The sequence below is a fragment of the Paramormyrops kingsleyae genome, chromosome 25, assembly GCF_048594095.1.
Source record: "Paramormyrops kingsleyae isolate MSU_618 chromosome 25, PKINGS_0.4, whole genome shotgun sequence".
In the NCBI taxonomy this organism is placed as follows: Eukaryota; Metazoa; Chordata; class Actinopteri; order Osteoglossiformes; family Mormyridae; genus Paramormyrops; species Paramormyrops kingsleyae.
Genome location: NC_132821.1, coordinates 11,469,143 through 11,479,143, shown reverse-complemented (window position 1 = coordinate 11,479,143; position 10,001 = coordinate 11,469,143).

The window sequence follows — 10,001 nt, the reverse complement described above, 5'->3', positions numbered from 1 at the left end:
CCAGGAGGAGGGTCAGCCCTTGGCCGAGGACCAGAGCAATGCATAATACAGTGTCTGCAGGAGTCCAAGTTTGGCCAAGGGTCGGGGCTGATCCGACCGGTTGTCGAGTCAGAGCCTGCAGGGCATCGTTGAGGGGCTTCAGGTCTATGGTTTGGGTCCCCTCGTACTGGATGCGTTGCTCTAAGGCAGGGTCCAGCTCAAAGGAGTATTCTTTGAAGAATGGGGACACTTCTAACGTTGTTTCATAGGTGTCGGTGGGCAGGTGGTATAGGGCTAAGTCGTCCACATGGAGGATTGCCCCTTTAGGTACATTAGCCCAGAGCATTTGATTTGGGAGTGTAATGCGGGTGGCAGTGTCATGTTGGTCATATGTAAGCATGGCTGTCTTGGAGGGGGTGTTAATGAGCCACTGACTTCCCACGATTTCAGCCTGGGTTCCAAACACTTGAGATCGTGGTGTAACCTCGGCCGCGCAACTGGAGTCAGTCCTCATCGGCTCGAGTCCACAAATACCTTCCGTGTTATCTCGGACAAAAGGTTTGCTGGGGCACAAGTAGTGGATATCCTTGGTTTGGGTACACATGCGGAGATTTGGGGCCAGATAGAGTTCAGGGTTGCTGTCATGATAAGCTACCACGTCTGGGGTATGGAGCCGGACATAAGTGTCTCCTCGCCAGAAACCCACATTGATGACGTCCTTTAGACGGTAGATGCTGTTTGGGTCTATAATGGGCAGGTTCACGAGGAATGCTACTTCCCGGAGAATGGGATCAACGTATAATGGTATAGCGCTTCCCAGTGAATAAGCTAAATGGGCTTGTATGGACTGTACAGCTCCCCGTGTGGCCCCGGCCAGGATATCTTGCACTAGGCTCAAGGGCACCAGGTACGGTGGTATTCTACCCATGGCCAAGCTATCCAAAGAGGAACTTATCTCGCGAAGCATGTCCCCCATCAACAACGAAACGACTTGCGTGTGCGCATAGTCGTTCTGAAGAACATGAAAAAGTTGGTTTACGGCCTTCACTGTCTGGTTGAGGATGACACTATGAGTGTTTACCACAACGATGGTGCCCTGCACGGTTTTACCGATAGCTTGGGACGCCTCCTTCTGGGCACGAATCTGTTCTTGAAGTTTGGGAATTTCGTCCTGCAATTCGCTGACGTGACGCCGTACGGTGGCTAAATTTATGGCATTGACTGTGGTAAACCCAATATTAAAAAGGGTGCCTACAGCTGCGGCAGCCCCTAGCAGCGCCCCCAGGAACCTCTTTGGCCGGGGATTGGAACCGCTTAATTCGGCTTGGGTCACAGTCATCTTTTGTAACTGCTGCAACATATAGGTAGTGTCCGCAGCAGCGTGGTGAAGGGCGTCCTGAGTCCACTTGATACCCGCCCAACTAGCCTGGGGCTTTTCATTGGGGTAATGGGTTCGGTAGACCTCGTAGGGGTCGAGACGGACGAATACCCTCTGCGTGTGGGTACGGCAGTTGGTAATCAATAGGCCCGGTTGTTCCCTCAAAACGATGCCTGATGGAGGCCCAGGAACAACCGTCTCAGACTGGGTCCTTGCTCTTCCCATCCAGAGTAACGTCAGGAGCAGGGTCAGCATCCTCCTAGTGGCAAGGGGGTAGACAATGAAAGGTCGTGTTATGAGGGGCACTGAGCTAGGTCAGAGCCTCGGGTGGTTGAGCTTGTGGAGTAGGGTTAAGGAGTAGTGAAAGAGGGTAGGATAGTGAGAGGATTGTGCACACCGGTGCAGAGGGGACAGAGAGAGTTTGAAAACCCTAACACTCAGCCAGGGAACGACCGAAATCAAATAAACGGGACAAATAAAAATGCATAACCGTATCCTCTTCAGTAATTTCCCGGGCACGCGTGAGCCACCCCAGGTCCTTACCAAAAACAACAACCAAATGAAATAAACAGTTAAAAAGAAAACTTAATGTCACTCAGATACCAGTAGTCAGGCTCACCACCTTAGTCTACTCATCTGAGTTTCCTTGTCCCTTTGAGCTTGGGGACATATTTAAGGTTGAAGGTTGGCTGTGGTTTATTTGGAAAGGCTGGCTTGATCCTGACCACGGTCCACTTGGGAATGATCAGTGGGTGTTCCCAGCCTTCCTTGGGTTCGGTGTTGCCTGATTTGGTTTCGGTGAACCCACTTGAGGCATGTTTCTGGAGTGCCCCGGCTCATTTTAATACGGTAAGCTACAGGGGACAGTTTGTCCACGATTTCATGCGGTCCTGACCAGCGTGGCAGGAGTTTCCTGGAGAGTCGTTGTGTGGAATTCCGACTGCTCGGCTGCACGAAGCTGTAGTACCAGACTTTGTCCCCCACTTGGAGTTCTTCCTGTGAGGTTTTCTGGTCATAGTAGGCTTTCCTGCCTTCTGCTGCCTTCTGCAACTCCTGCTGGGCGAATGCGAAGGAAGCTCTTAGGTGCTTGTGCAGACTGTCCAGATACTGCTGCGTGGTGTAGGCTGTGGCAAGGCTGTGGTCACCTGTTTGGTAGAGGAGGTGGAGAGGGAGTGTCATTTGTCGTCCTGTCATTAGTTCGAAGGGTGACACTCCCGTGGACTTGTGGGGTGTGGCCCTGATGGCCATGAGTACCAGCGGTAGCTTTACATCCCAGTCCTTCTGATTTGATGCCACGTATTTCTTGAGCATACCGACTACGGTTCTGTTGGTCCGTTCTACTTGGCCGGATGCCATAGGGTGGTGGCTGATATGGAACTGTGCTTTGATGCCCAGAAGTTTCCAGATGTCCTTCATCACTTCGGCAGTGAAATGGGTGCCTCGGTCTGAGTTGACCTTCAGCGGGAGGCCAAATCTGGAGAACACATGGTTCATGAGCAGGTATGCCGTTGTCTGGGCTGTGTCATTGGGTGCTGGTAGGCATTCTACCCACTTGGTGAACTGGCAGGTGACAGTCAGGAAATACTTGTTTCCCCGGGTCGATCTCGTCAGGGGTCCTACCCAGTCGATCTGCAGATCTGACCACGGGAAGTTGATTCCTCGGCGCTGTAGAGGGGCCTTGTGGTTTGGGTTTGCTGGCTGAAATTGGCAGCAAACCAGACACCCTTTCACGTATTCTGTCACGTCCTGCCGCATGTTAGGCCAGTAAGCTACCTGATTGAGGGCTTGATAGGTTGCTTTGGCATTGCGGTGTCCCGCGCAGGGTGCGTCATGGGCGTAGAGTAGCATCACCCCCCTTTGGTCCCGAGGGACCACGAGCCTTGGCGAAGTGTGATCCTCGGGGACGTAGAGAAGTATGCCCTTGACCAGACGCAGAAAGGCGAGGAGTTGGATGAGGACGCGGAGATCTGCGGAGGCGTCGAGATCCGTGGCCGAAATCGGGTTGGTGGCGGGGTCGCGGAGGTGATCGGAGATCTTGCTGAGCACAGCATCAGCAGATTGGAGGGAGACAACGTCTGAGTCAGTAAGCTGAGGGCCGAGGTCCAGGAAGGAAGATGCTGGAGCCAAGGCCAGCTCACGAGCTTGGCGGCGAGTGATGGCATGCACAGCAGGGTTGGGTGGGGGGGCTTGAAACTCCCACGGGTCTCCGTTCAACGCTCCAGCTTTGGCGAGCGCATCTGTTTGGTCATTGTAGGTCTTGTCCAGACCTGGGAGTCTGGAGTGACCACGGACCTTTTTCCAATAAATGTGCATGTCGTGCGACGTTATCAGTGCGTCACACGTCTGCAGCAGTTCCTGGTGTTTGACTGGCTTGTTACCTGATGTCTTGAAGCCATTCTGCTGCCAGTGAGGGAGATGGCATAGGAAGCTGAGTCGTGCATAGTTGGAGTCCGTGCAGATCAGCAAATCCTTTATGCCCTGTTTGGCAGCCAATTCCAAGGCAATCAAAATCGCTGCTAGTTCCGCATACTGTGACGTGCGGGGGCCCAGCTTGAACTGCTGTGGTGGGAGTGGATCGTCTCGGAGCCATGTGAGACCTGCCCCGGCTTTCAGGTTTCCTTGATGGTTGAAAGCACACCCGTCCACATAAACGGTGGCCATGTCCTTACAGACGTTCTCATCAAAGTAGTGATGGTGAGATGGCTCCATCACCGTCTGTGGGTCAGGGACACTGATTGCTAATGGTTCATCCTGAGAGCAGTTTTGGCAGCTAGCTAGTCCTGTCCCAAGGGGTAGCTTTTGGGTTTGGGCATACCGGATGTCGATGTCACGGCCCTGGAGTGTCATCAGCCAGGTGGCTATGCGTGAATTAGTGACCACCCCATCTCTGATGCGCTGGCTGTTGAGGAACGTGACAGGTTGATGGTTAGTTTCAATGATGGTCTTCTGTCCCCCAATGTAGTTGGAGAAATGCGTCATTGCCCAAACGGTGCAGAGTAGTGCCTTTTCACAGTCGGAATACTTGCGTTCTGGTGCCAGAAGGGTTTTGCTGGCATAGGCAACTACACGCCTGTCTTGGTCATAGACTTGATACAACCCTGCGCTCAGACAGTCCTTCGAGAAGCCTGCTTCCAAGTGGAACTCCTTGTCCGGGTTTGGGTAAGCCAGGCAGGGTGCTGAGCACAAAAGCCGTTTCAGTTCTGTCATGGCCTCTTCTTGTTCTGTGGTCCACTGAAATGGGATATCCTTCTTCAGAAGGGTGGTCAGTGGTCTGGCAACGTCCGCGTAGTTTTCGATAAACTGTCTGGAGTAGTTGCACACCCCTAGGAAACTGCGCAATTCTGACAGGTTAGAGGGCGCCTTGATGTTCTGGATGGCCTGGGTGCGGCTGGACTGGGGCTCAACACCGTTTGGGCCCACCAACAGGCCAACATAATTGACCTTGGTTTTGCACCACTGGCCTTTGTGGAGGGCAATTTTAGCACCTGCTGTAGCCAGTTGTCCTAAAACATGGTCAAGTTCAAGCAGATGAGCGTCCATTGTGGTGCTTCGGACCAGAATGTCATCCACATAGGCAAGGTTTCCTCGAGCTCTTGCGTCAGGCAGTGCCTTGTTCAGGAAAATGTTGAACTCAGCCGGCGAGTTGGCATAACCAAAGGGGCACCTGGTGAAGGTGTATTGTCTGTTGGCAAAGGTGAATGCCAGCTTATGTTGGTCTTCAGGGTGCACTGGGATGGTCCAGAATCCTGAGGCCACATCCATAGTGGAGAAGATTCTGGCACCCCCGACTCTGGGGAGGTCTTGTTCCAGCTGTGTCATGGGCCAACGGGACAGAGGCACTTGCTGGTTCAGTTTCCTGTAGTCGATGGTGGGGCGCCATTTCCCATTCGGTTTGAGAACTGGCCAGATGGGGGCTGAGTATGTACTGTTGCACGGTCGGATGACCCCCTTTTCCAACATGGCATCGACGATGTCCTGCACAGGCTCGTATGAAGCGATGGGTATCTTGTACTGCTTCACGAATGTTGGCGGGGCCCCTGGTCGAGTGGGGATGCGGACCATGTGAATGTCCGTGAGTCCACAGTCCAGAGAATCTTTGGCGAAGAAGTCCTTATACTTATAGATGACTTGACGAAGCTTTTGGCGATCTTCATCACAGTCAATAGCGTCGGCGTCTTTGAGGATTTGCCGTACTTCCGCCTCAAATCCAGTGTAGGGTTCACTGATTTCCTCTGTGGACTTCGGCATCGACTGATTTGGGGGTTTGACCGCTTCTGAGTCTGTGGTTATGGCACAAATTGTGAGATGTTGCTCATCTGTGAGTTCAACTCTACATACCGCCTCCTTCGTCACCGGTACGGTGGAAGTAATGGCGATGGCGCCGGTCGGTGCTGTGAACAGCCGATCTCTGTTCAGCTGGGCTGTCAGCAAGTTAGTGGGGATCTGACCAATCACCGGAAGTGCTAGGTCAAAATCATGGAACTGTTGGCTGATGAGCCATCCTACCCTGGTTGCCCTGGGTACAGTGATGTCGGCTGCCGTGCAGTTATTGACGAGCACATATACTGTCCGACCTGTTACCTCCAGGAGCGGCATGGCCTCCAGGGTGAGTCCCAATTCCGTTGCTTGGGCGGACGGCTGGAAAAAGGCCATGGAGTGGTCTAGCGTTTGGCCTTTCTGCATGTTCAGGCGCATCGAGATGCCTTTCCTGTATGCGGGGAGTGTCACAGTTCGTTCGGTGACCATTGCGCATGCTTCCGGAATGGTCTGTCCTGAACAGAGGTTGTCAAGGTTCACCTCGGATTGGTGCATTTGTCCCCATAGGGAGGTCCAAAGGACGTTGTTGATTGTGTCCACTTGGATGGCCATTCTGACCAGTAGATCCGCACCAATGTGGACCGAGTGTGGAAGACTTGGGATGACCGTGAAGTAATGCCTCAGAGATCGCTGGTTCCAGACGAGGTCCAGGGCACAGATGCCTGTGGCTGAGACAGTGGACTCCGGGTCCGTGCTCAGCGGGAACCTCGAGGCTTTACTGGCATGTGGCACGGGAACGTCTCTTTGCCTTAGTTCCTCGTACAGTTTCTGGCTAATAGCGGATTTTTCCACCCCCAAAGTCATCACCACGTCCATGACTTCCATGCCTTGGAGCCGAATGCCGTCCCTGACCTTGGGACGATAGGGTCCCGGCGTAGGATCCAGGCTGCACAGGAAGGAGTCATGTCGCTGGTATGGGTCTCCTGCGTTGAGATGCTGATCTGGAGGGGAGTCTTCTCCTTGGTGCGGAGTGAAGTCTGGGGAGACAGCCAAGGTTTGGCATTCCCCTATGACGGTGTTGGATGCCGGTAAGGGCAGTGGTTCTCGGACCTGAGCCCAGATTTTTAAGCGCTGCAGGTCCAGCAGTGGCTCAAACCGGTTCAGGAGGTCTTTTCCAATGAGGAGAGGGATGGATTCGAGTTGGGAAATGTATATGGGGTGCATCACGTTCATTGGGCCAATGGACAAGTTGAGTGGCATCACGTGTTCGATCCTGGTGCCTATTGGTGAATAAGCCTGCACGTCCAGGGAGCACTTCTTGGGCTGGAGGGTTTTGTTCTCCCAAGCCGCTAGGTGTTGCACCTGTAGGAAGAGGCTGGTAGACATGAGCGTGATGTCTGCTGCCGTGTCGATGAGGGCCTCCAAGGTGATCACATCCTCTAGGGTGAGGGATAGATACAGCTTCTTGGCAACCCCCCTTTCCACCAAGTCCCCCAGGAATCGCGGTGCAGGGGCCTGGACAGAGATTGGCGAGGTGTTGCCATCGTCGGGTTGGTGTTCCGAATCACGACACACCACAAGAACAACGCTGTCAGGCACAGGCGAGGGCTCATCTCCCTGGTCGGGTTCTGTGGTGGGGGCAGCAACATCAATTGTGACAACGAGGTGTGAGTCCGCAGGTTTTTCTATTGGAGCCAGGGTTTCTTCCCTGGTTATGATAGGAATGACCGGTGGGGTTCGAACGTTGCCTGGGGTTGAAGGCCAGGGCAATTCACGGGTATGGTCAGGTGCGGGTTCAGGTGACGGCTGGCCCTCTCGTCCTAGTCACTTGGGATCTTTCTCTCGAAAATTCCTGGGACTCTTGGGAGGATTCTGTTCGAAGAAGTCGCGCAGCATTTGAAGCAGGGCGGACTCCTCCTCTTTCTTGGATGGTTCCGGCTTTGCATCCCGTTCCAAATCCCTTGTTCCATCGGACTGGTTCCGTGGTAGGGTTCTTCGCGGTCTCGGGGGAGAGCCGGAGTTAGGACGCCGGTCTTCCGTCTTGTTCCACGAATCCCGTGCTTGTGGCTTGCCCTTGTTAAGGTGGCGTCGTTTCTCCCACTGACCTGGCTGGGACTTTGCCTGCTGAGGGCGTGAGCTGGGGTATCGCTCTCTGGGGCCCGTGGCCTTCCAACCGTGGTTACGGGTTGGACCAGGGGGTTGAGAGTGGCCACCTTCTAAGGGTAGGCTGGGGTCTTGCGTCACCAGGTTCAGCACTGTGGTAGCCTTGGGTGGTTTCTCTGTTGTTGCTGCTCGTTGCTTGTTATAGGCCTTGATTGCCAAGTCTCGCAGCCGCTGGCTGGTCATGGTGTGGGGGCACGCCATGAGCCCGATGTGATGATTCACGGTGGGATGGAGATTCCGGAGGAAGAGAATCTTGAAGTTTACATCTTCTTCCATGCCTGGCTCATTTTTGGACCCGAAGTAGGCTCGCCGTAAGCGGTTGTAGTAGACTTGGGACGTTTCCTGTCTACTCTGTCTGACGTCGAGTGCCGTAGTAAGACCTTGTTCTGACTCTGGATCAGAGAATTCTCGAGTCAGTGCTTCATGTAGCAGCTTGGGGTCCATCTTGACTTGATCTGGCTGTCGATCCAAGAAGCTGCGGACCTCTAGGCTGGAGGTGATCCTGATGAGGTAGAGTCTATCTTCATGGGTCACATTGTCCAGCCTTTGGAGGTGGAAGTTAACATCTTGTAAGTAGGCATGTATGTCGTGGCCGCCCGTAGGGTCAGGGGTGAACTTGTTCACGTTCCGGGCTACCTTATCCAGCTCTTTGGTGGTGAGTCTGTAGCGGTGAGGGACTGGTCTTGGTAGGCTCGTGCCGTCTGGGGAGTCTCCCTTGAAATGGGCCCTCCAGGCGCTTGGTTCCTTGAAGTTGCTGGATAGGTGGGGTGGAGATTCCCCCCTGTGAGTAGTTACGGGAGCCGGATACAACTGCCTTGGGGGCGGTAGTGTGGCAGGAGGGGACCCTGGTGCTCTTGCTGGGTTGTACAGCGTTTCATATTCTGCCTTCGTTGCGCGCGCCCATTCGAGTTCTTGGCTCAACTGGTCAAGTTCCGTAGCATCAGCCTGGTGCTTCCTCTTAGCGTCACTGAGCTGTTCTCGGAGGTCCGTCACCTGGTGCCTGAGCTCGCGGACTTGCCTTTGGGCTTCTCCCCGATGGTCCTCCAGGGATTGGATTCGGTTGTTCCTTTCCTGGAGCTCTTTGTGGGCTCTATCCAACAGGGTTTCAACCTGGTTGAGTTTGGCCGTGAGGTCCTCTCGGGTGGCTTTGGCTTTCTGTTCTCGTTGATCAGCCTGAACTCGGAGCTCTTCCAGGGCCTGTTGAAGCTCTTCAGTGAGTTTATGTGTGTCATCTTCTATGGTCTCCTCCCCCTCTGGGGATGGGGTCCTCTTTTGCTGGAGTTCTTGCTCCAACTTCTCGATGCGATCTTGTGCTTGGATAGCATCTTGATGACTCTCGGCCAGTAGTCTTCGGGTGTCCCCATCCCGTTGCTCGAGGATTTGCACCTGTTCCTGGAGGCGGGAGGTTTCTTCTTCACCCATCATCAGCCTGGCTAGAAGCTTGTGTGCTAGGGAGCCGAGTACTTTGGTTAGCTCTTTGCTCCCGGGCTTTTGAGTAGGGGGCGTGGCCATGAATTCAGCAATGTCCTCATCAATTTGGTCCATGCCTTTTCCCTGTATGAGCTCCGTGTGACCGGGCAGGAAATCGCCAGTCATGACGTCCAGCCAGGTGCCTAAGGCTTTCCATTGGTCCAGGGGGCTTTCTCTGTGGGCCATAGTGACTTGATTAACTGAAGGGTGACACTAGAGGTCTGTTGCTCTCAGACGGGTATGGGCTAGGCGGGTGGCCTGCTACCTGAAACTGAGGTGACAAATCAAAGAAAGGAAAAGAAAACAAATAGGACTAGGGCCCGTCAATGGGTAACAGGGCGGGTGTATTGAACCACGAACTGGTTACCCAGACAAAATAAATGAAGAAAAGTTGTTCCCTGTGAGCGTCTGTGGTAGGAAGAAGAAACGACAGCTAAGTCTGGAGGGAGTCACACCACCGGCCGTGTGTGTGACTACTGATGGGCTGTCAAGAGAAAGAAAGGAAGTTGGGGGAACAAGGAGAATTTCCAGCAGCAATAGCAGTGGGACCGCGTTCAAAACCTGGCTTGCTGTTGCAGATCAGATTTAACCAGAAGAGGGAAAATTGGCAGGTTCTGTTCTGCTTGCCTTTATGCGGTGTGTCGCGGTGTTAAGCTATTTACTGGAGTGGAGGGGTTTGAATGCTGTCAGGTGTCTCTCCCGGACCAGGCACGTCCCACAGCTCAATCTTAGCCAAGCAGGCCCGAGCCCGGCT